General features: G+C 41.1%; 1 pseudogene; it reads left to right on the top strand.

Moving 5' to 3' along the window:
• Positions 1 to 516: 516 nt before the first annotated feature.
• LOC103072428 (cytosol aminopeptidase pseudogene) lies at positions 517 to 21354 on the top strand (annotated as a pseudogene).
• The last annotated feature ends 6115 nt before the right edge of the window (positions 21355 to 27469 follow it).

The following is a 27469-nucleotide window of genomic DNA, read 5'->3' as shown; positions in this document are numbered from 1 at the left end:
GGAGCACAGGCTCCGGACACGCAGGCTCAGCGGCCATGGCTCACGGGCCCAGCCGTGCCGCGGAATGTGGGATCTTCCCGGACCGGGGCACGAACCCGTGTCCCCTGCATCGGCAGGTGGACTCCCAACGACTGCACCACCAGGGAAGCCCTCAACTTCTGTTTCTGGCTCTGATCCTGGTCCATATTGAAACATTTGTGGCTTAGGAATTTTCCAGTGGTTTTGCGTTTGCATGTATTTTACTTGGAAGTATGGTTACTCCAAGAAAGAATTCTAAAATGTGAGACTCTCCCCTTGCCCAGAGCTATTAACAAAGGGACTTGATTCTTTCCCACACTGAGCATGGCTGTGTTTAGCCAAGTGGCTTACTGGTCTTGCTTCCTTGAAGAGGCAGCTAAAGCTACATGTCTGCTTTTAGAAACAAAGTTGCATCAAGACTGAAATGACTGCACCGGTTTCTTCCGAGTGTTTGAAGGAGCTTTTCTGGCTGGAAGGGGAAAGGGCAGCCTGGGACGGATGCCAGCCTTCAAGGGAATGGTGGATTGGACGGGACACCATCCTGAGCCTCCGCCGAGAACATCTCGGGAGCCCACCCAGGAACCACGGATTGCTCAGCAGAGAGAAGATTTAGAACAGAGAAGGTGTGGAGGACCAGGCCAGGGCAGCTGTGAGGAACGAGAATGGAGTCACTTTATTATCCTTTCGGTCCTCGCTCTCGTAGACCTGACGTACGACGTAGCGTGGAAAAGCCCTGGCGTGGAGGTGGGGGACGGGTCTGGGTTCTGGTCTTGGCTGCTGTACCTGCAACAGGTACATCTGGGCACAAGTCACTTGCCTGCCGAGACCCCAGGTTTCTCATCTCTCCGGCTCAGGAATCCACTGATGCTAGTGTCAGGAGTTGAAGGATTCACAGAAGTGTGAGCGCTTGTGGATTAAGTTAGTCTAAAGAGGAAAGGCTAGCATCCAGCCTAAGGCTGGCATTCCCCTTACAGATCAGCACGTTGCTTCCGTCTAGGTTACAAGTTGGGAAGGAAGGGCCCAGAGTAGCGATGACGTTGGGACAGCAGGGAGAGTATTTCTGTAGCTCAGCCTGGGCTTCACGCAGTTAGCATCAGCAGTTAGCTTGCAATAATTTAAGGTGGTTCGATACATCTGTAGCATACAAGAGGATGTCTGGTATGTTGTCCGAAGCCATAATAACAGAACAGACTAAAATGAAGTCAACAATTAGCCAAGTAATGTTTAAGTACCAGTGCCTTTTCTTGTCTCTTTAGAGCTGATTGATGTTCTTTATAAACAGCTACATTTGTCTCTAGTCCCAATGTTTCTGACTCTGTTTCTGTTGGTCTTACTGTTTCCTTCTCATTTACCTTCACCTTGAAACCCATTTGTAAAGGCCATAAACATTTCAGATATTGTCCATTTGAACCATCAGCTGCTTTTCAGCACTAAGTCCCCCAAATACACTAATAATTTTAACAGAAATCAGAGCACTGCAAACAGAAGACGTGGCTCTTGGTATTTTTATTTTAAATAGGGGAGTTAAATCTACTTACTTTATTGTGATTAGTAATACAGTTGGGTGTACGTGTGTGTTTTTTCGTTGTCACACTTGATCTTTTATTCTTTTTTCCTTATTTCTTAATTCCTTGTTGCCTTGATAGGTTTTTCATCCCTTTCTAAAAAATTTCCTCTGCTGGCTTGGAAACAATAGCTTGCAGGTTTCTTCTTTTAGTGGTTGCTCTTAGAATGTTTAAATATATAAAGCATTGTAGGAAAAACAAAATTGTTCAATATCTTTACCTTTTTCAAACAGGCAAGTGCCTTACCATATTTTAACTACCAGTTAAGCACATTCCTTCCCTGTACCCCACATCTGCCACATTGTTATGGTCTACTGTCTTTGTTTCACTTAAAAACAAATAAATTAGTGGTTGATTTTAAATATTTTAATATTCATTGCCTATATACATATCAGTGTCATACTTTTTGTTTTCTTTCCCGACATTCCGTATCCTTTAGTATTCCTTTCACAGAATTTCCTTCTGGAATGTCTTCATTTCATGTTCTCATGAACATCAGCTGAGCTGATGGCTCAGCTCGGTATAGAATTCTGTACACCTTTTCAGTCTGAAGATCTATCACTCATTGCCTTCTGACCTCTCGTTCTGTTGATAAGACAGCTATTATAACATTATTTGCTGTTGCTCTGAAGATGGAATCCATCTCTTTTCTCCTCCTGGTCTGTAAGAGTCTATCTTTATGCTTGATGTACTCTAGCTTTACAGTGATGTCTAGGTGTGGATTGTTAAAAATGTGTTCTACTTAGTATTCTGAGACTACTCCACCTGAGGACTCCTGTCTTTAACTTAGTTCTGGAAAATCACTAGCTATTATATATGAAATCTCCATTATCTCCCCCACCCCCATTTCCTCTGTTGACCTCCTATTAGACCTAAATTGGAGTCTTTCAGTCTATTCTGCTTATTTCTTAAATGTTCTTTTGTGTGTGTATATGCGCACATGTGCACATTAGGGATAAATTCCTCACTACTAGATTGTCCAGTTCACTCATTCTGGTGTTTATCCCAACTATTGAGTTTTAGTTCAATGGATATTTTTTTCATTTCCAAGACATCAAAATTTTTAAATTGAGGTATAATTGAATATAATGTTATGTTAGTTTCAGATGTACAGTGTAGTGATTCAATATTTGTATATATTGTGAAATGATTAGCACAATAAGTGTAGTTAACATCCATCACCACACACAGTACAAATTATTTTTCTTGTGACAAAGACTTTTTTTTTTTTTTTTTTTGCGGTACGCGGGCCTCTCACTGTTGTGGCCTCTCCCGTTGCGGAGCACAGGCTCCAGACGCGCAGGCTCAGCGGCCATGGCTCACGGGCCCAACCGCTCCGCGGCATGTGGGATCTTCCCGGACCGGGGCTCGAACCCGTGTCCCCTGCATCGGCAGGCAGCTCTCAACCACTGTGCCACCAGGGAAGCCCCTTACTTGCCATTTTTTAAATTGCCTATCTTGTCTCCCTCTCTTTCTCCATTCTCTCTGATCATCCGAGGTTAAAAATGCTCCCTGCACGTTTCTACATAGCAGAAAACAGCGGCAGCCACGTAGTAATCGGTCTCCCAAAGTGAAAACAACATTAAACAACTTCCCAACTGTGAAAATTCTACATAGAACCACAGCTTTAGCATTATTTTGGAGACAGAGAGTGCCAGAACTGCAAAGTGACTGTGAGTAAATAGGAAAAAATATCAACAGGTTCCAGCACTCAATTCCGTATACTTCTGCCCCATTTCCACCCTGCCACAAGGCTTTTGGTGAGCAAAAGCAGACTTAAAAAAAAACTGCAGAGAAGGCAGGAGAGACTAGCAAAGGTACCTGAGAGCTATTTGGAATGGCCACTAGAAAGATTAAATCCAGCCTAAAGTTTAAAATGCTAGAAAAATGTCCAAGCAGATCAGAGCACGGAGATTAGGGAAGGGATTTTTAAAGTGCATGTGATTTAAAGAGCCAGATGCAATACAGGACCAGGTACACCATTTAAAGACATACAGGATTTAAAGGGGCAAGCATGATTTTAAAAGGTAGGCATCACTTAATAGAGCAGTCTTCCAGAAGTATAACTTCTGGAAGAGAAAAAAAGAGAAAATAAGAAAATAAGTACCTTTTAGAAATTAGAGGATGAAGGAGAAAAGGGAAATTTAGGGTTCTCTAAGATAAAAGGGAATCACACAGAGGATTGATACCTCTTTCCCACCACCGAAACACTGACAGAAAACCCCACTAAAGCTTTGGGACTTTGCTAGGCTGACAGAAAAGGCACCTGTTAAAATGGGAATTTATAAAGCTTTTCAGTATCATAAAAATGAACAAAAGGAAAGTAAAGTCAGTAGAGAAGGTTTACAGAAAATCAGAAAATGGGGACTTCCCTGGTGGTGCAGTGGTTAAGAATCCACCTGCCAATGTAGGGGACACAGGTTCGAGCCCTGGTCCAGGAAGATCCCACATGCTGCGGAGCAACTAAGCACATGCACCACAACTACTGAGCCTGCACTCTAGAGCCCATGAGCCACAACTACTGAGCCTGTGCTCTATGCCACAGCTACTGAAGCCCACGCACCTAAAGCCTGTGCTCTGCAACAAGAGAAGCCACTGCAATGAGAAGCCTGAGCACAGCAACAAAGAGTAGCCCCTGCTTGCCGCAACTAGAGAAAGCCCGCGCGCAGCAACAAAGACCCAACACAGCCAAAAATAAATAAATAAATTTATTTATTTATTTTAAAAAAAGAAAAAGAAAATCAGAAAATGAAAAATCACAAACATCAATTCAGGAAAATTCTCCCCATAATGCAAAAAAAAATTGTAAGTTCACACTCTAAATAGAATTAAGAATTCTCAAACAAGCATTTGAGGATATGAAAAGTCACCCTAAGTCAGAAAGGCAAAATGGACAAAACCCAGGATAAATAAAGGATTGAACTCAGAAAGGAAATGGAAGAAAAAGACAAAATTATTTCAGAAATGAAGAATTAATTAAAAAGTGCCCAAATGAAAATACTCTAATGAAAATTTAATAAGGGGTTTGAAGAAAGATAGGAAATAACCAAGAAAATGAAAAATGACATAAAGAAGGAAGTTAAAAAGTATATGAAGGGAGGCAGATTTTTACCTCTACCCTCTTAGGGTTTTTTGGCTGTCCCTGAGGTTTAAAGTAGCATAAAGCAGATTATCAAGAGAAAAGCATACAAATTTATATGAATTTTACATGGCACAAGAGCCATCATAAGGAATGAAGACCCAAAGAAATGGCAAACCTACATGTTTTGATGGTAGGTTGAGCAGAGGGAAGTAATTGTGGAAAAGTAACTGAACTATGTAGAAAAGTTAAAGGAAGATAATTATTTTAACAAGGTCTGACGGTATAGAATTCTTTCAGTCTCGATGATAAGAACATTCCTTGATGATAAAAATGTTACTTTTCTTCTGGTTCAGTGAAGACATCTTTCACGTGGGAATTTCATCTCCTGCTTTTAAGAAAAAGAAGGAAAGTCAGAGTGTTTTTTCTTGCATTTGCTGTTTTTCAAGTGCCTTTACCTCAAAATAATCTTTATGCCAAAGTGGTATATTTTGGGGTGGTATATTCTGCCATCCTTCAGGTCCAAGAGAAAGTGTTGGGAATGAAAGAGGCAGACAGAGTCATTAAAAAATTTTATGGGGGCTTCTCTGGTGGCGCAGTGGTTGAGAATATGCCTGCCAATGCAGGGGACATGGGTTCGAGCCCTGGTCTGGGAAGATCCCACATGCCACGGAGCAACTAGGCCTGTGAGCCACTACTACTGAGCCTGCACGTCTGGAGCCTGTGCTCCGCAACAAGAGGCAGCAATAGTGAGAGGCCCGCACACCGCGATGAAGAGTGGCCCCCGCTTGCCACAACTAGAGAAAGCCCTCGCACAGAAACAAAGACCCAACACAGCCAAAAATAAATTAATTAATTAATTAAAAAAAATTTTATGGTAAAGAGCTAATATATAAAAATATAATTAAAAATTTTTTTCCAGAAATAGAAAAACCTGAATCCACACACCTGTGGAAACTTCCCACAAATAGAAAAAGACCTGAATCTACACATTGAGAGGGTTCACTGGGCACCTGGGCAAGTTAACCTAGAGCAAGCAACTTTGGTACACATCATACTAAAACAGATTTTAGAAAGATTTTCTAATACCTTGACCCAAAGGTCAAATAACTCACAAAGGCAAAAGAATTAGACTAGCATCAGAATTAAAAATCTACAAAAAAAAAAAAAAAAAAAAACCCACCACCACCACCAAAAACTACAAGGACTTCCACGGCGGTCCAGTGGTTAAGACTCAGTACTCTCAATGCGGGGGGCGTAGGTTTGATCTCTGGTCAGGGAACTAGGATCTTACATGTTGCAGCCAAAAAAAAAGAAAAGAAAAGAAAACAACAACAACAAAACCACTACAAATCAAAGGAACAGTGGAGCAGCATTTAAAAACTAAAACCAGGGGCTTCCCTGGTGGCGCAGTGGTTGAGAATCTGCCTGCTAATGCAGGGAACACGGGTTCGAGCCCTGGTCTGGGAAGATCCCACATGCCACGGAGCAACTGGGCCCGTGAGCCACAACTACTGAGCCTGCGCGTCTGGAGCCTGTGCTCCGCAACAAGAGAGGCCGCGAGAGTGAGAGGCCCGCGCACCGCGATGAAGAGTGGCCCCCGCTTGCCACAACTAGAGAAAGCCCTCGCACAGAAACGAAGACCTAACACAGCCATAAATAAATAAATAAAAAGCAAAACTGTCAACAAGTAAAAAAATAAACACAATTATAAAAACTAAAACCAAAGAAACACCTCAGTTAAGTGTGAATAAAGCATTTTATATCCAACCAAGCTGTCCTTCAGATGTTAAGGCAATGCTGAAACAGTTTTGACCATACAAAGTTAATCCTGCACTTAACCCCTCTTGAAGAATGTACTAGAGAAAGGTTAGCAAACCATGGACTGCCACCTATTTTTGTAAATAAAGTTCTGTTGGAACACAGCCATGGACATTTGTTTACGTATTATCTGTGGCTGCTTTTGTGCTATATTGGCAGGGTTGGAGTACACTGGGGACCATATGGCCCACAAAGCCTCAAGTCTCTACTATTTGGTCTTTTATAGAAAAAGTATGTTGACCCCTATTCTAGAGGATTCTGTGGTGATGGCTGAGAAAAATTCAGCAAAGGACTGGCCCTGATCATGATGCACATATTAGACTAGAACAGTGACAGGAATGATGGTAGAAGACTAATGCACAAATGTTACATACTGTGCAAATTACAAATAATGTAACTAAAAGGCGGGAGGAGAGGGAGAGGGAAAAATGAAAACAGAAAAAACTCGTTGTATAGGCAGTAAGTGGGTGATAAAGAATACTCCTACCAAAAGCAAAACCTGGTAATCCAGATGGTGACTAGTTAAATAAAGGATGTTTAAAAAGAATAATTACCGGGCTTCCCTGGTGATGCAGTGGTTAAGAATCCACCTGCCAATGCAGGGGACATGGGTTTGAGCCCTGGTCTGGGAAGATCCCACATGCTGCAGAGCAGCTAAGCCCGTGTGCCACAAATACTGAGCCTGTGCTCTAGAGCCTGCAAGCTGCAACTACTGAGCCTGCAAGCCACAACTACTGAAGCCTGTGCTCCTGGAGCCCGTGCTCCACAACAAAAGAAGCCACCGCAATGAGTAGCCTGCACACCGTAACAAAGAGTAGACCCCGCTTGCCACAACTAGAGAAAGCCTGCGCACAGCAACAAAGACCCAATGCAGCCAAAAATAAATAAATAAAAATTTAAAAAAGAATAATTACAAAGGTAGACACTAGAACAAAAATAAGAAACTTTCCTAAATGTCAGTATACACTTCTTGTGGGGAAAGAAACACAGGGAAATTTTTTTTAATTTATGGTTATAAAATATTATGATAGATTTATTACTGAACACATCAGGTGTAACAATAAATGTGAATAGGCTTAATTTACCTATTAGAAGAAAAAGATTTACAATTTGGTTCACAATATAAAACCCAAATATATGTTCTATATCAGAGACCTGGCTAAAATAGATGTTCTAAAGATGAAGGATGGACAAAAGTGTACTGTATAAATGGAAAGAAAAAGAAGTGGTAGTGATCCTGATATCAGACAACATAGAATGTAAGCCCCAGAGCATTAAATATGAAAAAGGACACTCTTGAATGCTAAAAGTCACAGTTTTCTAACAAAAACAAAAAAGAGGAAGGCCCTTATACCTGGATATTCATAAATTCTCTTATTAAACGACTCCTGAAAGGGACATATATATTGAAATTGCAGAATTTTTTTAATGATGGCATCACGGTCTTTGTGACAGGCCTCTTTCACTTAACATAATGTTTTGAAGCTTCATTCATGTTGTAGCATGTATCAGTGCTTCCTTCCTTTTTATTGCTGAGTAATACTCCATTGTATGGATATATCACATTTTAATTCACCCATTCGTCAGTTTATGGATAGTTTGGTTGCTTCTATTTTTTGGCTATTATGAATAACGCTGTTGTGAACAACGGGGTTGCTATTTGGAAAAAGGTAAATTTTATCCATATCTCACACCACACATAAGAATAAACTCCGAATGGATTAGGGATCTAAATGCAACAAATGAAAACTGATGAAGTTGAATAAGGTCTGTAGTTTACTTAGTAAATATTGTACACATATTAATTTCCTGGTTTTGGTAGTTGTCCTGTGGTTATGGAAGATGTTAATATTAGGGGAAGCTGGTTAGGGGCATATGGGAACACTCTGTACTTTTTTTTGCAACTTTTCTCTGAGTCTAAAATTATTTGAAGATAAAAAAGTTTGAAAATAATGAGTGGCATACCAAAAAATGAAAAAAAGGTATTCTATGCAAAGTGGGAGGCTAGACTAAGGCTTATCTTTTGAGCCCTAAGAAAGGGAACATCCTGGTACCATGTAGGGAAGAGAGGTGTTAGAGGGAAGCCAGACTGCATCTGAGGGTTTGGGCCAGGAGGTAGCAGGGATACAATTTAAGAAGTCCTCACATACCGACAAGGGCTTAGTTTGCAAAATACACAAACAGCTCATACAACTCAATAACAAAAAAACAAACAACCCAATCAAAAAATGGGCAGAAGATCCAAATAGACATTTCTCCAAAGAAGACATACAGACGGCCAATAAGCATATGAAAAGATGCTCAACATCGCTAATTATTAGAGAAATGCAAACCAAAACTACTATGAGGTATCACCTCATACTGGTCAAAATGGCCATCATTAAGCAGTCTACAAATAACAAATGCTGGAGAGGGTGTGGAGAAAAGCAAACCCTCATACACTGTTGGTGGGAATGTAAATTGGTGCAGCCACTATGGAGAACAGTATGGAGATTCCTTAAAAAACTAAAAGTAGAACCACCGTATGATCCAGCAACCCCACTCCAGGTCATATATCTGGACAAAACCATAATTTGAAAATATACATGCACCCCAATGTTCATAGCAGCACTATTTACAATAGCCAAGATATGGAAGCAACCTAAGTGTCCATCGACAGATGAATGGATAATGAATACGTGGTACATATATACAATGGAATATCACTGAGCCATTAAAAAGAATGAAATAATGCCATTTGCAGCAACATGGATGGACCTAGAGATTATCATACTAAGTGAAGTAAGTCAGAGAAAGACAAATATCATATGATATCACTTATATGTGGAATCTAACATATGATACAAATGAACTTATTTACAAAACAGAAACAGACTCACAGACATAGAAAACAAACTTACGGTTACCAAAGGGGAAAGGGGAGAGGGAGGGATAAATTAGGAGTTTGGGATTAGCAGATACAAACTATTATAAAACAGATAAACAACAAGGTCCTACTGTATAGCACAGGGAACTATATTCAATATCATGTAATAAACTATAATGGAAAAGAATATGAAAAAATAAATATATATATATATATTTATTATATGTACGTAAAGCGGAATCACTTTGCTGTGCACCAGAAACTAACACAGCATTGTGAATTAACTGTACTTCCATAAAAAATAAAATAAAAAAGAAATCATCACACTGATTATAGTTTACTTTGTTACTATAATATGTAAGATAACATATAAGACTTCAGGTTGAGGTTGAAAGTTTTGATATATACACAATAATTAATTGTCTTTTGAGTGTGGGCATCATTTATTTCAAAGCTTTTAAGCTTGTAGATGGTATAAATGCACACTTTGAGGGTTGGAAGGATGGATAGAAAATACTGAAGAAGTAAATGTTGGTTATCTTCATCTTAAAGACCTCCATGACTTAACATTAAGGTTCAAAGTATAGATCGTGGTGTTGAGGAACTGGAATCTTAAGAAAATCAGAAATCTGTTTTTTATTTATAGAAAGCCCTTATCTAGTCCTTTAATTATAAAAGAAGCTTAGCAGAAATGACATTTTCTCTAAAAGCATTGAAGTGACCCTTTCCCCCCAAAAATCTTAGTTTCATGATGCAACAGACAATTCTAGTAGGTCACTGTTTATTACATTGGATAGAATTAGGGCCCAGGGTATGCAGGACAAACATGGCTATTGAAAAGCCACGCCTAAGAAGTAAGAAAGTTGTTAAGAAAGTGTTCATTGGCTTGTGGGCTAAATGGATATCTTACCTTTACCCAAAGAAAGATTTATTTCTTTAACCTCTGATTTTTATCATGAACTCAATCAGGAATCATACTTGGCATGGTCTTATTATTTTGGTTGCCGTATTGGTGTTTTAGAATCATGTTTGAAATATTACAGAAGAGTTGATTAAATACAGTCTTTGTAGTCATATATTTAAAGTTGGAATAGATTTAGTTACTCAAGCCTTTGTTATAATAGTGTTTCCACAAGAAAATCAAATTCATATTACATCACCTAACTTACAGCTTTTTCCCCCCAAGAAGATAATTTACCTTATGTACAAAGCCTGCTGCTATTTGGATTCCTTTGGATATCTTTATCCAGTATTTTGTCAGAGGGGAAATTGCTTTATGCATGATCTGAAATAATTGAAATAATTGGAAGTATAATGAGAGCCAACATTTAGAAGCTCCCCTGTGCTTTCTGCTCTGCAAAATAAAATTATCACCGAATGCGTTCATGTTTTAACATTTAAGCAGACTTGGTCAATGATTCTTGTTTTCTAAATGTGCGGAGGTGATTGTATAAGGTGGTTGGTGTCCCTAAAACAGGTGTTAAAAGATCTTTTTAAGCTTCCCCATACATTTGCAAATTTACTATGCTGAAGTGGTAATTTGCAGTATAGAGCTGATTACAGAAATCAGGATGTAGTTGAACTGTATTTTTAAAAATTCAGATTATTTCTTGTTCCTCTGCTTTTTATGATACATGTAGCATCATTAATAATGTTTTCAGACGTCCATGAGAGATTTGAAGACTTGTTTTGGTTTTTGGTGGTTGATAGCAATTGGCTTAAAAAGAAAGTCATCCGTATGTGTGGCTCCCAGGATCCAGTTTAGCATCTGAGCAAATGTTGCATTCTTTTTCATTTTTTACATGGATCCCACTCCATTTCTACATTCAGGTTGACAAATCACAGTGAAATGGACTGAAAATTCTGAGAAAGGGCTTGGGTAATGCAAGCTGGGATTTCCTCCTTTAAGCTTCTTAGGAGTCTGGGGTAACAAGTTTTCTGGCTTCTGACCTAGGGAAGTAGGGCCAGTAAGGAAAGAAATTCCTCAAACATTTCAACGGTGTTCAAAAGATGCTGGGCAGGCAGAAAATATGATAGCACTCCAGGAACGTTTTTGTTACAGTAGATTGATTTATAAAGACAAAAATATATTCAAATTAAAAGAAAGGTGACTTCGGTGTATTATTCCTTCTTCAAAACATATATTTTATTTTCTAAAGAAGTAGGCTTTGTTTTCAGACATATCTGTGTCACTTAACCTTATCATTCAAATTTTTGTCCCTATGTGATATATGGGACATCTTGACTTTGGTAGGCTGTGAACACAAAACCTAAGCAAATCAACCTAGATGGGGGAAAAACTCATTTTCCTTATCCCCAGCCTTGTGCTAACTTTTATCATGAGTGTCATCACTAGCTGACCCATTTCTCTACATGGAAATATGGAAATTACTTTTCTCCTTCATGACGTGGGCACCTGCCAATTTTTCCTTTCTGATATATTCTCCTTTAGACATCATTCTGGTATTTTTGATATGTTTTCCTCTACTCATCCTTCTCTTATCTTACCTACTAACCTGGAAGTTATGTCCCTAAATTGGATCTCTGTGGAAAAAAAAAAAAAAAAAAGCACACTAGCACTGAGGCAGAGTTCCATGGCCCAACAAGAAGAAACGGGAGTCCTTTAAAAAAAAAAAAAGCATTTCTCTCTAATTTTAAAAGAAATATATAGTGCTTGTTGGAAATTTTAAAATGAAAAAGTCTAAAAAGGAAAAAAAAGTTCCTGAATCATATCCTTCAGCGTTAGCATTTAAGTGTTTTGCCTTCCGGAGTTTTCTCTGCATACACGCAGGGGAGAACTGCGGGGAGGGGGGGGGGTTGGTGATGAAAAGAGAAGGCAGTTGGTTTTACAAAACTAGAATCATACTGTACATAATGTTAAATCCTGCTTTCTTCATTTATGTCATTAATAGTTTCTTATATCATTTAATAAGAATAGCTTATATTTATTGAGCATTTACAATGTGGTATCACTCTCGTAAGCACTTTATACATATTAACTCACTGAATCTTTTCGAGTCCCGAATATAAGTACTGTCATTGTCTACCTTTGTCACATGAGCAAACTGAATCACAGAGAGATTTTAAAAGTTCACAAAGCTCGTAAGTGATAGAGACGGGATTCAAACTCAGATCTCACTCCAGAGTCTGTGACTTTTAACAATTATGCTGTTGTCTTCCGTCACTTTGAAACATGATTTGTGATGCCTATATGATATTCAATCATGGATAGTGTTGATTTTGCTTTTTTCCCTTAATGTTTTATTTTTGGGAAGAGTTTCCCTGGCCATTAATGTGATTTGCAAACATAATATTTAATGACTGCATAATATTCATTTGTATGACTATCTGTATGAAGTCTGAGGCTGTTTCCAGTTTTTAAGATGATAAACAGAGTCCCGATCTGGGCCTGGGCATAAAGCATCTTTGGGACTAGGGTCTCCCTACCACAGCCATAACAAAGGGCCTTGTTTTAGGAATCTGTGCCAAAGGAAAAGAAGTTGCTTCACAGTTTACATGGACAGGAGATAATCGTGATAAACTGATTTCTGAAATGTCAAGAGAAATTTGGTCATTCTGAACCAAAAGGCAGGCAAAGCACAAACCTTTTATGGCCTGCGTCCTGACTTCTCCACCATCCTGTTATCCTGGCAGATAGAACAAATGACCAGGAAAACCAGAATGAAGGCAAAAAAAATCCAGCGTTGCTACTCCAGCAGAGTGCAGGCAGCTTCGTGACAGAGAGATCTCATCTGTGGAGGAGCATCCATGGGGTTGCCCAGCAGTGGGAGAGGCATATCTTGGTCTATATGAATGTGTGGAGCTGTAGGAGAAAGACAAAACTCTTGTCCTTGCTTAGCTACGTGGAAGTGGGGAATCGCAGGCCTGGTAGACAGGAGTCCTATTTGCTTCTGGGCAGAACTTGGCCTCCTATTTGATGGAGACACCAGCCTATGAGATGATACCTACCATATTTGCAGAAATAATGGAGAAGAATCTTAAAGTTCTAATAGTAAAAGCTCAGGTCTAGATCACACCTAAGTCTTGGACTGAAGACCCAGAAATTGGATCTTTTTAAAGTGTGGCCAAATGACGTAATGAACATCTGGTCTTCTTACAGATTCACTACAGGGGCACCCTCAATGCAAGTAAAGTGCCACTCATATTTTTGGGAAGGGGATGTCCTTTGACCCTGGTGGTAATCTTATCAAGGTGTCTGCAAACATCAACTTCCTGAGGGCTGACATGGGAGGAGCTGCCGTGTGTTCAGCCATTGTGACTGCCACAAGCTCAGCTTGCCACTTAATGTAATAGGTCTGGCCCCCTTGGTGAACGTAACCTCAAGTCTAAGCCTTCAAGCCAGGAGATGTCATCAGAGCCAAGAATGGGAGACCATACAAGTCAATAACATGAATGCTGAGCCAAGGGTATTAGCTGGCATTCTCTGTTATGTGTACATCTTCAATCCAAAGTTCATCAGAAATGTTTCGACCGACCTTAACAGGTGCCACAGACATAGCTTGGGGGTCAGGAGGAGGGACAGGTATCACTGGAATTTTTACCAGTTCATACTGGTGGCATACCAGACTACTTGAGGCCAGCATTGAAATGGAGGACCATGTCTGGGGGATGTCTCTATTTGAACGTTGTATAAGGCAGATTACAGATTGTCAGCTCATTGCTGTTAATAACAGTGGGCAATATAGGTCTGCAGGGTCATGTCCAGCCACAGCATACCTGAATGGGACACATTCTCCATGGGCTCATTTAGACATAGCAGGTGATGACCAGTAAAGATGAGAGTCCATGTCTTAGGAAAAGCGTGACCAAGAGGCCAACAAGGACTCCAGCAGAGTTCTTAGGTTCATTCAAGACAAGGGTAAGGTTTAATTTAAATACTATGAAATTTCTAAATTCTACCTTAAATTGAACAGTTGAACTTCAAAACATTTTTAAATGGATGAAAAATTTTTAAAGGAAACAAGTGATGGCATTTTTTTAAAACACAGAATAAAATGAAATATGTGTGCCTTTTTAAAAATTTATGCAAAGATTCAGCAATTTAAAAAATAAAGCTCGGGGACTTCCCTGGTGGCGCAGTGGTTGAGAGTCCGCCTGCCGATGCAGGGGACACGGGTTTGTGCCCCAGTCCGGGAAGATCCCACATGCCGCGGAGCGGCTGGGCCCGTGAGCCATGGCCGCTGAGCCTGAGCATCCGGAGCCTGTGCTCCGCAACGGGAGAGGCCACAACAGTGAGAGGCCCGCGTACCGCCCAAAAATAAATAAATAAATAAATAAATAAATAAATAAATAAAAATAAAGCTAGTATCCTGCTGGGCAAGGGTTTTTTTAACATATTCTATAAATGGTAATAAATTGTTTGCAAGTTGCCTGATCACTTTTTAGATCATATAATTGGATTGAGAGGCAAAATACATGTTCAAGGTATGTTTTGAATCTGTGATACTAGAGACTGTAAACAAACTAAAGTTACTCAGCAGTTTTCAGAAACAATAAATTCAGCTTTTTGTACAAAAAATTAATTATGCTATAGAAACAATTTTTGTCCATAAGCCTTGGGCGAATCTCTAATCATTTCTGAAGTCAAAGGGATATGAATATTTTTAATATTTTTTGTTTTGATACGTTTTGCCAAATCACTCTCCAGAAAGTTCACATCAATTTACTTTTCCACCAAAATATACTGTTTTATCAATTAGTAGTGGTAAGCTATACAAGAAAAAGTCTGTACCTTTATTTGCTTTTATTACTGTACATCTTGTCAAGTACAGTGTCTCAGTGTACAGTTAGAGGCTCAGTAAATGTTTTGAATAAAGAGAGAAATGTGTTTAATGATGGCTGTTTGGGGGCTTTTTTTTTTTACGTCTTTATTGGAGTATAACTGCCTTACAGTGGTGTGTTAGTTTCTTTTAAGTATGTTCCCACCCCCCCACCCAGGTCTGGCTTTTCTTTATATGCTGTTTTTGCATATACATGTTTCTACTTAAGAAAGAAATTAGCCTCTTTTCTCTGCTTTACCTACTGTGAATTACCAGGTATGCAGGGAAGGTGTAATTAGCCTACAAAGAACATTTCAAAGCTTAATTTATGTTTTTACATTTGACTCCAGGCTTTGGCTGCACACAGTTTTTTTCTGCATCACATCTGTTAATATGGTGAATTACCTGAAATTTTCAAACATTAAACTTACTCTTGAGTTACTCTCAGTTTGGTCATGATCTGTAGTTTGCTCATCTTTTGTTTAGGATCTGCATTTATATTCAGAGTTGAGATAAGCTTGTACTTTTCTTCGTTTATAGTGTCTTTGTGGGGTTTTTGTGTCAAGGTTTTGATAGGCCCATAAAACGACTTGGAGAGAGAGTTTCTTCTTTTTCTGTTTCTGGAAGACTTTATAATAAGACTGAAATTACCTGTTTGGTAAAACTCATTTGTAAAGCTGGACCTGGTGTTTTCCAAGTTAGAAAAATGTTTAACTGCTGACTCAGCAGAAGTAAAGGTTTAGGATGATTCAGGCTTTCTATTTCTTCTTTAATCACTTTCAGTAATTTATATTCTCGAGATTTGTCTGTTTCATCTACATTTTCAGACTTTTGGTGAAAGTTCAGAATATACCGTTTATGCCTGCTACAACTATTATTTAGTTGTTTTTTTAAATTAATTAATTAATTTATTTTGGCTGCGTTGGTCTTCGTTGCTGCGTGCGGCCTTTCTCAAGTTGCGGCAAGCGGGGGCTACTCCTCGTTGGGGTGCGTGGGCTTCTCATTGAGGTGGCTTCTCTTGTTGTGGAGCATGGGCTCTAGGAACGTGGGCTCAGTAGTTGTGGCTCACGGGCTCTAGAGCACAGGCTCAGTAGTTGTGGCGCATGGGCTTAGTTGCCCCGTGGCACGTGGGATCTTCCCAGACCAGGGTTCGAACCTGTGTCCCCGTATTGGCAGGTGGATTCTTAACCACTGCGCCACCAGGGAAGCCCTATTATTTAGTCTTAATCACTCATCTTTCTTCAGCGATGTCCCATCTCATGTTTTGCCTTATCCATTAAATTTCTGATGTCAATTTTTATATTTTGCATTTCCAGAAATAGTTTGTTTCTTTTTCAGATCTTCCCGAAGTTTTGAAAGTCTCATGTTCCCTAGGCATACTTTTGGTACTTCTTTTATTTCTTTAAATGTACTTATTATATGTTCTTCCATAATTAAAATCCGTACAGCTTTGTGGGTCTGGCTCTGCACCTTGTTTCTGCTCAGCTGCTCACGTATTGGGTAACTGTACTGGCAAGCTTGCGCTCTCATTGGAACTTTATCTGTGGGAGTTCTTTGAGGCCTGGGGAAAGTATGTTCCTGCAGAGAGGATTATTCACCGTGTAAACAGGGTGAATTCTAATCCCAAACAGGGTGAATTCTAACGCTGTAGCGTGGACCTGTGATCAGGATTTTTCAGGGGTGCCTTTTCCCCACCCCCCATGCCAGACTCTGAGTCAAGGCCGAGGCAGGCAAGTAGCCTCACCCACAGTCTGCCTCTAGAACGTGGATATTTTTCCCCAATTTGTTCACTGTGGGGTGGGGCAGGAATCTCCGGGGTCTCTGATCCAAGCTTCTATTTTTCAGGGCCCCAGGCTTGTCCTCGGACCCCCAAAATTCTACAGGTTAAAGCTCACACTCTAGTCGAGACCTTCAAGGATAGGCAGAGGTCTCTGGGAAACTCTTTCTTCCGCCCTGGCTTACCAAGAGGTGCAGGATTCTTTTCCCACTGGAGGGTTCAATTATTCTCCTGACAATTTAGCTGTGGGCTTTAAAGATTTAAAAAATATTTATTCAGCATGTTTAGTCTTTTATATTGAGAGGGCTTCTTCTGACATCAAGTCTACCATATTGGAAGAAATGGGAGTTAGATCTTTTGTTTTCCTAAAAGACAAATAAATCTTTTAAAGTTTTAAATCCTAAGTAGTAACTTCTTGAGAAGTTACACTCATAGGTCAACCTAATTTTCTAGATCACAGCCCAAAGCAGGGAAATATGTTAAAAGTAGCAGTAGCTACCATTTTGAGTCTTTTAAGAATGCAAAGGACTCCGTGCTAAGTGCCTTACAGGGTTGATCTCATTTAATCCACCATCACCTTTCTATGAGAGAAGTATTGTCATTCACACGGTAAAGAGGACACCTGTGTTTAGAGGTTCCCGTGACTTGCCTGAGGCCACAGAACTAATAGGTAATTCATAATATTGACTTTGGATTACCAGGGAAAGGTTAAATTGTGCCTGATGAAATCTTTTTAGGCTTGGTGCATTGCTCCTTTTAAGGGCAGCAAAATGTGTGATATATCTTAAATTGTGTTGTTGCAGCATGCTGTTACCGTACTAAAAAGAGAAGCATATCAAAGGAGTACTGCAGGCAATTTACCTTGCATTCTTAACTACTTTGCCTCCTCTGGGAAAAATTACCCTTAGAATTCCTCCTAAGGATTTTCTAGATATCAAATCCCAAAATGCATCTGTCAGCCTGGATGAGAAGGGAAACTCTGGCGAAGGACTTTAGAGATTAATTGCTAGACGCGGGTCCCCTTTGTTCCATAATTCATCCCAAAACACTTCTCTCCCGTGACTCCAGCCAACTGTGTGGTATTTGGTTATAGTGTTAATATATAGTAGTTCTCTCTCTGAGTATGTTTTTTAAAAATTTATATACTTGTTTTTTTTTAGCAGTTGAGACTTAATGTTAGGAATCAGACTTGGAAAATGAGACTTTTCTTAGTAATTTCATATGGTGATGTTTGAAGTGCTGTTTTCTCAGATAGTGAATATGTTTATAGTGAACTTTTGTGTGTGAGACATTGCTTCCTGTTTGCCATTTTGGGGATAGACGTTGAAACTACAGTGTCTGCTTGTTTTTCTCAGGCAAGTTTTCTCTCTCCTAAAGTAATCAGTCGATTGATTCTCTCACAAGTAACCAATCTTTATCAGTCCAAGAAAATCAAGGGAAAAGATTCCTGTCAAGACCCTCTGCCCAAATCCAGAAGAATGGTTTCCCTGGGGTTTTGACTCCCTCTGTGCCGGACTAGTCATTGAGACCCGTGCTGCTGCCTCTGGGACCTCCACTAAGGACCTTGACCTTAGAATCATCTGCCCTCCTAGATCCTGACACTTGTACAGCCAGGAACTATATGAAGAGCAGGAGTCGCCACCACTTTGGAACTTAACCCACCCCTCCCCTGACTTGCATCTTAAGAATTCTACTTTCTCCTTGTGGGGCTGCCCACTCCCCTGGCCTCTGGAAGCGTGAGCCTCAAGGGGGAGTAAGGAAGGCCCAGAGTCATGCTCACTAGGGTCTCTCTGCTTTGTCTATGCATGAGGGAAGTCGCGGAGAGTGAAAACTATCTTATAATTCTTTCATGAATGAATCCATAGCAGCAAAGAAGACAGTGCACTGGTTTATATCTCGTTACACCCAACCTTATGCTTCCGTGGAACTTCAGCTAAGCTAAACTAGGAATCTGTTCTGGAAGATGCTTTGGTCTTCTTTTGAACTTTTTCATCAGATAAACTCAGGTGTGTTTCTTAATACCTGATACCATCATTTTCTCATTTGTAAACTGACTTTTAAAAACCTTGTAACCACAGCAGTTCAGTCATGCATATAAACAGCAGAAAAAGTTTGGATTTGTGGAGGGTTTGTTGTTATCTTAAGGATGCTACAGTAAAAGCCTTTAAGGTATATTAATGTGAGGACTAGAACATCATTACATGCTTAGATATCAGTAAAATTTCTGCAGAAATGTCTGAATACTTTATGAGCTTTGCTATATTTCATAATTAAATAAGATATCAAATACTACGTATTTAAGACACTTACGGAATCTCGGAAATGATAGGACTTAGGAGTCGAGATGCATTTTTAAGCATGGGCTTAGAAATCAGACAGGTGTGGTGTGAAAGTTCAACCCCTCCACATGCTGACTATAGGACCCCTCTTAGCCTCTGTCTCTTCATCTATATATTAATAGTATTACTTTATGGGTATTGTAATTATAAAGTCAATGAGTATATGAGAAGTACTTGGAAAAAAATAAATGCTGAATAAATGGTTTTTACTTTTATCCCTGGGACTATTCCCTCTGTTTCTAATTCTACATATCGACTTCTGTTACTCTCGGAGACGCGGCCCCTTATCTCCCAGCCCAGTGCTCTGTTGTCTGTACCACTCTGGTTCAACAAGCCACGTTATAAACCTGATATTAGGTACTGTAAAGGATCCCACAGAAGACAATAAGATTAACCCCTGCGTTTTCATCACTTCCTGCTCTGGCTGCTGTCACTTAGTATGACAGCTGCTTAAATGTAGTTCCAAGGTTTCCAGTGAGATGATAAATTCCTTGAAAACAGGAACATCATCTTATACTTGTGTGATATAATTCACAATGCCCGGAACATTGCTGGGTGTGTGCCCAGCTATTCAGTGAGAGCATAGCTTTAAAAATTCTAAGTCTAGGGGAGGGTCCATATGGAGTAGTAGAAATGGTTAGACTTAGGGAGAATGGGAGAGAGAGAGTGAATCAGCTGATTGCTAAGTACCCCACCAACCCCAGGCTCTGCCAACCTTCATCAACACATGAAGTCAGGGGGTAAAACCAGAAGAAGAGAAACATCAAACCTCAAATATAAAAACATCTTCCGGGTGGTCAATTTTCAGTATGATACTTTTTTTTTTTTTTTTCTTCTTGCGTTATGCAGGCCTCTCACTGTTGTGGCCTCTCCCATTTGCGGAGCACAGGATCCGGACGCGCAGCCTCAGCGGCCATGGCTCACGGGCCCAGCCGCTCCGCGGCATGTGGGATCTTCCCGAAACGGGGCACGAACCCGCGTCTCCTGCATCGGCAGGCGGACTCTCAAGCACTGCGCCACCAGGGAAGCCCATGATACTTATTTTTGAAGTCATTATTTGTACTTGAATATCGTAGAAACTCACACAGGCCCAGACCGTGATCCTGACGTTTATAACTGAATCTTTAAGAGTGATTGCTTGCCAAAATATTCCTGCTAGCTGCTGCTAATGTTATAACTATTTTGTTGTGATCTCCTGTAATCTGCTTTTGCCGTATTATAGCTTAAGGTTAATGCAACACAAACAACATTATCTAGACTTGTGTCTCAGGGGCATGAAGTTCTAATTTGGGGTGAAAATGACCAAATATATTGCTTTCTAAACATTATTGCTTTTTACTAGTTCTCATTTTTCCCCATCCATAATTCAAGTTAATGAACATGCTATAAACTTAAAACTTCTTGTTTGTAAATATATGCCCTCAACTCTTTATTGTCTGAGAAAAATGGAGGTGAGAGCATTTCTCTGGTAATAAAAAAAGAAAAATGTGGACAATCCCTCAGGGATTCTGATGCATCTATAGCAGCACCTAGGGCTTTGGGACGAAGATTAGCCTGTGAGATGCCAGGGAAACAGAAAAAGTACTTTCCATTATCCTCTCAGAATGAGAAAGGGGAGACTCAGGCTCTTTTTTGCTAGCCACTTCCAATGCCTGGCCCTTATTTTCTTGCCACCGGCAGGAACTCATGAAGATGTTGAGAAGGCAAGAGGTATCTATCATCTTGATTGTTAAACACGAGAGTAAAAGAACAGCAACAGAGACAGTCAGGAGAAGGGGCGCTCTTGGCAGAATGCTGTAAATTATTATGGACAGGAACTCACACCTTCGCTGAGATTTTATAGGCGTGCTGTAACAGTGGTTTTCAGTCTCCCTACTCCCAGCAGCAGAAGGCTTTCTTTCAGCAAACTGACTAGAACATGAATTTCGAAAGAAGGTAGGAGGTAAAGCCACGCTGCTTGACACCAAGGTGGACGGCGGAGTCTGCTCTGCCAGCCAGCTTCTCCCTACCCCGCCCGCACCCCCCAGGTCCACACTGGAAGCACCCTACCTGCAGAGCGTGGAAACACTGGGCTCACCACTCTCTTCTCTGCCCAGTCCACTCGCTTAACTTTGCTTTGCTCGCTGGCACCTTTGAGAGCATGTTAAAGCTTCTTACCCTATTCCTAGAAAAATGTCCATCCACTTATAATTCTGCCTGCAATTTCAGAGCATTCACGGACCACTGTACCACCGTCACTGGGCACTTAAAGTAAATCCCAGCAGTCCAGACTTATCAAGTCAGACTGCATCTTTTTCATGCTAAATGAAGACAATAGCAACAAACAGACAAGAGACAAAATATGATAACCTCAACCACCTAAACATAATACACCCAAATCATTTGAAATTCTGTTTGGAATGAAACTGTAAGAAACCTAGTCTAGTTGTAGGTCTGCAGCGATGAGCTGGGTGGCCTTCAGCACATCATACAAGACTTCTTTGGGCCTCAGTTTCTTTAGCTCTAAAAGGAGGGGGTTTGACTGAATGATTTTTGAGATCTCTTCCAGCTCTAGTGTTCTATAATTCTGTGAGCCAAATTGAGGCAAACACATGAAATCGATAGGCCTCTCCACAAGCAAGCATCAGTTTCTGTTAAGTTTGGATCATTAAGTCCCTTTTTTTTTAGTCCAGTTATCTCTGTGTCCTTCTTTACCTCTTCTGTCATCTCCATCCACAAACAAAAAGAAAATTGATTTATTTTCTTCCCTTTCTTTTTTTTTTTTTTTTTTTTTTTTTTTTTCTGTACGTGGGCCTCTCACTGCTGTGGCCTCTCCCGTTGCGGAGCACAGGCTCCGGACGCGCAGGCTCAGCGGCCATGGCTCATTTGCTGTACGTGGGCCTCTCACTGCTGTGGCCTCTCCCGTTGCGGAGCACAGGCTCCGGACGCGCAGGCTCAGCGGCCATGGCTCACGGGCCCAGCCGCTCCACGGCATGTGGGATGTTCCCAGACCGGGCCACGAACCCCTGTGCCCTGCATCGGCAGGCGGACTCTCAACCCCTGCGCCACCAGGGAAGCCCCCTCTTCCTTTTCCTTGACTCATTTAAAGTGGTCAGCTACTTCCCTGAGTTAAGCTATCTCTCAAGTTTGGGCTAGATAGAGGAAAAGATCATGGTGAAAGGGAGGGGTCAGTGACTGGGGTGCTGACGCAGAAGGGCATTCGTGGAGATAATGAGTAATTGGGGTACGTAGGTGCCCAACTCAGAGAAGTGGGGTGGGGCTAGGACAAGGGAGACCCTAATTTTCAACCCGTCTCCTCTGCCTCCCTGAAATTAGCCCTGTCATTCTCCTTCTGAGAAAAAAAGAATGCCTTGATTTAGGGCTGTCATGTCTGCCAGGATGTAAACTCCAGTCATGATAATAATGCTGCTAAAACTGTAACGTATGGAGCATCGACTTTGCGACAGGCACAGTAATAGAAGCCTTGTGGATTTTATCTCAGTCAATCCTAAGAACCACTCTTTGGAAACTGGTGCAGCTGGTCCTGTTTTTCACAGGAGGAAACTGAGGCTCAGAGAGACTAAGTCAAAGCCAGACAAGCAGCAAACCACAGAGCAAGAATCCAAGGCCTGATTGCTTTTCTCCCACTGTGGTCCAAGCCCACTGGGCTGCCAGTTATTAACTAGTGAAACAGTCACAGGTTTTAGAGTGCTGTAAAACCACATCTGCCTTAGTGAATCTGCCTGCAGGCAGGTTTATTATTACTGTGCCGCCTCATTTTCTGCAAGTACATACAATTTATGAGATAATTTTTGAAGTGAGCGGCTTGCCTAGAATAGAGGACAACCATCGACATGCTTTTCAGGATAAAAATGATTTATTTTTGTTCTTTTGCTTTTTTTAAATTCATCACTCTGCCTGGCACATTGGAGGAGCCCAGTGAGCATGGGGAACAGAGACGACATGGATGTGTGCATAAATGAAAAGCAGGTCATTCTCCAAAGTTTAAATGAACTGATTTTGCATTGGTGAATCCAGAAAGCAAAACTTTGGCATTCCACAGTGGCATGGCTTTATTGTCTATATTGCAGGAACAAAATATCATATAACTTTGCACATAACCCTCTAAAGCTCTTGATAGGTTTTTTTTATATTCCATTTCCTAAATCCCTTTGTGCAGTTACAAGTATTGCACCATTTTCACTGGAAAAAGGACTAATTTCACATTGTAATGATTGCACCTGCTCTGTGACAAAAGCTTGATTTTTTCTAAAAAGCCATTTTCCAACTTAATAGCGCAAGGAAGGAGACTGTCCCTAGGGGAACTGTGGCACAACTTTAAAATTTACTCGTTGTACAGTTGTCCTTCAGCTCTGAAATGGGGGCAAAATAAGGATGAAGGTGGAAGGAAAAACCATAGAATAACTGAAGGTTATTAATAGCTCGAAGGTCATTAATGACACTGAGGGGGTAAAAATGATAAAGCGAACATAGAAAATCGTATTCTGTGAAAAATGAAATAGGATTGCTCTGAGCAAGAAGAAAGTAAGGGGGAGAAAAAGGACAGAGGAAAGCTTTTTAGTGCGTTTGGGGGGGGGGGCGGGGAGGGGAGGAAGGACTGTACGAAATGAGTAACTGAATTGGAGCCAAAGAATGGGTTCTAGCCCTTACCAGAACTTCAGAGCACATCCCTTTAAAAACAGGTAAAAATACAACAGAATGGTGAATATAACAAAAACGAGGCAGACTCACAGATACAGAGAACAAACAAGTGGTTACCAGTGGGGGGAGGGGTGATATGGGGGAGGGGATTAACAGGTACAAACTATTCTGTATAAAATAAGCTACACGGATATATTTACAACACAGGGAATATAGCCAATATTTTATAATAACTATAAATGGGATATAGCCTTAAAAAATTGTGTCAGTATATTGTACACCTGCAACTTTCATAATATTGTACATCATCTATACTTCAATTGAAAAGAAAAAAGGTAGGTCGATAAGGCCACAGAGTTAGCAGAGAAGCCTGGTGTCAGACAGTTTGTCCGTGCCCCAGGAAGAAAGTCCACCATCAGTTACTCTGAACACAAGTGCCTGATGGTCAGGAGACACAGCCTTAGCCAGGGAGAAGCTGCTGGTACAGGAAGCAGGTTGAGCCTTTCTGAGGGATGACAGGACAAAGCTTTAGATGAGGTGCGTTTCAGCCCCTCTGATGAGGTTTCCTGAGATCACACAGTACTTGCGAATGTCATGGTTCCGCTTCTTGCTACTGTCTACCTCTTTTCTCTACCTTCTTCATCCTCACTGGGAAAGGCGCTCATTATTTAGAAGGCAGTAGCACTAGTGAAATGCACATAACTCACGTTGTTTTTGGAAAGTCTGAATGGTTGACTTTAAATAGAAGTCTCAAAAGAAATAAAATGTCCCACATGGGGGCCGTATGCAGAGTTTAAAAGGTTTCTGTGTGAAATGCTGTAACCTTTAGCCTCTGTGCTTCTGTACTGCCTAGCTCAGACTCTGGATCGGTGTGCTGGTTTATGATGATCCGTTTTATTTTCATATCATTGGAAATAAAACAACAAAACCCAGTAGCTGCCTGAAATGCTTGAGCTCCGGTTATTCAATGTAGCAGCAGTATTCTGGTAATGGGGCTTTTTGCTGTGTCCCCAAATACTGCACTTCCAAGCCTCATTCTGGTCCTGTTACCATGGAGGGAGATGATTAGCGAGTACAGTGAACCAACAATTAAGTCTTGCATTGAGATGAAAAATGAAAAGATTGTGTCACAGAACCCATTCAGCGTCCACTCTGGTTCCTTTGCCAAAGGCTCTTGCTGTGACCTACTTCTGCAGGTAAGAAAAATGATTTTGCCATCCTTCTATGACACGGCTATGGTGAACTGTTCCCAAGTGCCTTGGTGTAGGTGGCCTTGTGAGGATAAGCATTAATTATTTTAAGACCGCTGATGCATCACCTCTGGTGTCTATATTTGTCTTCTAAGAGTGCATCATCACTAATTATAGGTGATCTTGTGGGATTAGATCTTTTGAGTTAGACGAGGGTGACACAAAATGTGCATGGAAAGCAAACCCATGTAAACTTGGTGAGCCACGATCATTGTTTTTTTGTTTGTTTGTCTTAATTTTATTGGAGTAAAGTTGATTTGCAATGTTGTATTAGTTTCTTCTGTACAGCAAAGTGAATCAGTTATACATATATATATATCCACTCTGCTTTAGATTCTTTTCCCATATAGGCCTTTACAGAGTATGGAGAAGGGTTCCCTGTGCTATACAGTAGGGCCTCGTGGTCATTGTTAAGACCCAGACGGTGCCTCAGTGCTCAGAATCACACTTGGAACATCTTCACCTTGTCAATGTCACCACCTGCCTAAGTTTCTACATTTTAAATCAGTGGATGATTGAGTTTGTCTTTAAGTTTGTGTTTTCATCATGAAGATGGTTGTCACCCCATTCTAATTCTTGGATTCTTGCAACGTTACCCCAACAGGCAACTTTTGTAGGAAACAAAATCATCACGGAATCCCCAGGCCCCTACCTTCTGATAGTTACCTCTTCACAGAGCTGGGAAGGGCAATGAGCGTCTCTGCCCCTCAGTCTCAACCTTGAGGCCTGTGAAGCTGTGCTGGGCAAAGCTGTAAGCAATGTTTTCTAAGCCAAGTCCCATTTTGGCCAGGGTGAGGCTTTGCCTGGTAGCATGGAAGTGTTAGAGTTGAAAATATCAAAATTCCCAGTCTGTTTTTAGCTCCATCCTATTAAACATTTTTTTTTTTTGACACCTCCATAGAAAAGAACTTAGCCTGGAATCTAGTTACGTAACTCATTAATTCAATCATTTATTTATTTCAGCCAACAAATATTTATTGAAAGCCTCCTGCGTGCAAGACCCCATGGAGGGATAGACAGAAATTTAGATAAGACATTACTATCCCACATTGCAGGTTTGCCTTTTGTGGGGTGGAGGGTGGGTGGATAAAAATGGTTTTTACTGGGAAAACGAAAACACCAAGTGTCAGCAAGAAGAGGCATGTGGTCCTCCCCCGTCTCTCTCCCCACCCCCCGCCCCCAGTGTCCATGTGCATGGGCAAGGGCTGTTGAACATTCCGTGGAGCTGTGTTGCATGCAAGGCTTGGGAATTAAAAATCACTGGGGCTTTGTCTCTTTTGTGAATCCCACCCTACGAAGCAGCTCCCTGGAATCAGCAGTTCAAGTATTGAATGGATGATGGTAAAGCTGGAGTATCTGAATATGTCACAGATGGTGGCCAAAGTGTAAAGGTGCCTTTCTTGTCCACCGCCTACCACGTCTAAAACTCTCTTTAGATGTGTGTCTAAAACACATCCAATTTCACTCCCCTGCTGGGCGGCAGATGTGCCCACAGGAACCAGGGCGCAGTGTGAGGTTGTCAGGTTTCCAAAAGAATTTAGCTAATGGGCTTCATTGCTCAGAGAGCTCGCCTCCTGGAGAATCAACGCGAAGGTTAGAGACAAGCACAGAACTTCAGGCTCCTGAGAGTGAGCGAGGCATCCAGTTTTTGAGGGCAGTTTTTCCAACTTGGGAGCTCTCGTTCGCCCGGCCAGAAGTTGAAGCAGGTAATTCCTCCTGCATAAAGGGAAGGGCAGCAGACGTGCATGCTTGTGTTAAAAGTCAGTTAATTCAAACTTGAGAAAAAGTTCTTGGTGTGGGAGAAGGCCAGAATGTTGAAGGAGCTCTGCGGCATCTCCACCACAGGCATTTCTGAGTAATCTGTCTCTTGACTGGCTTAGGTGTACAGGTAATGGCACAGCCAACTCAGGGCTGCCTCCAGGCTTTAGTGTAAAATGTATTCTGGGTGCTACTGTAAGCAGTAGGCAATGAAACTCACTGGCACGAAGGCTAATTGTATACACCCCCCCCCCCCCCCCCCCCCCGAGGGAGAAAACGTTGTTGAAGTTCAACTTTAGTAACCTGAGTCATGAGCTACTCGTTTTCTACAAACATCAGAGGTAACAGCACCTGTACCATAAACTAGTTTACGGCATAGCATTTCCGGATCCGTTTCTTTTTCCACTTGAGCACAACTTTTTACTTTGTACCAGAAATTTCCTGAGATTCAGGGAGAACAGTGGAAATCAGCTGCCAGCTTGTTACTGTGACCTGTGCGATAGCGGGAAGCCCTCACCCAGCTCCATGCCTGGCTCAGCCTGCGGCTGCCTCCCGTGTCGTTCGTGAGCTCAGAG

The sequence above is a fragment of the Lipotes vexillifer genome, unplaced genomic scaffold (assembly GCF_000442215.2).
Source record: "Lipotes vexillifer unplaced genomic scaffold, Lipotes_vexillifer_v1.1 scaffold413, whole genome shotgun sequence".
NCBI lineage: Eukaryota > Metazoa > Chordata > Mammalia > Artiodactyla > Lipotidae > Lipotes > Lipotes vexillifer.
This window is presented reverse-complemented; position numbering and strand designations above follow the sequence as displayed.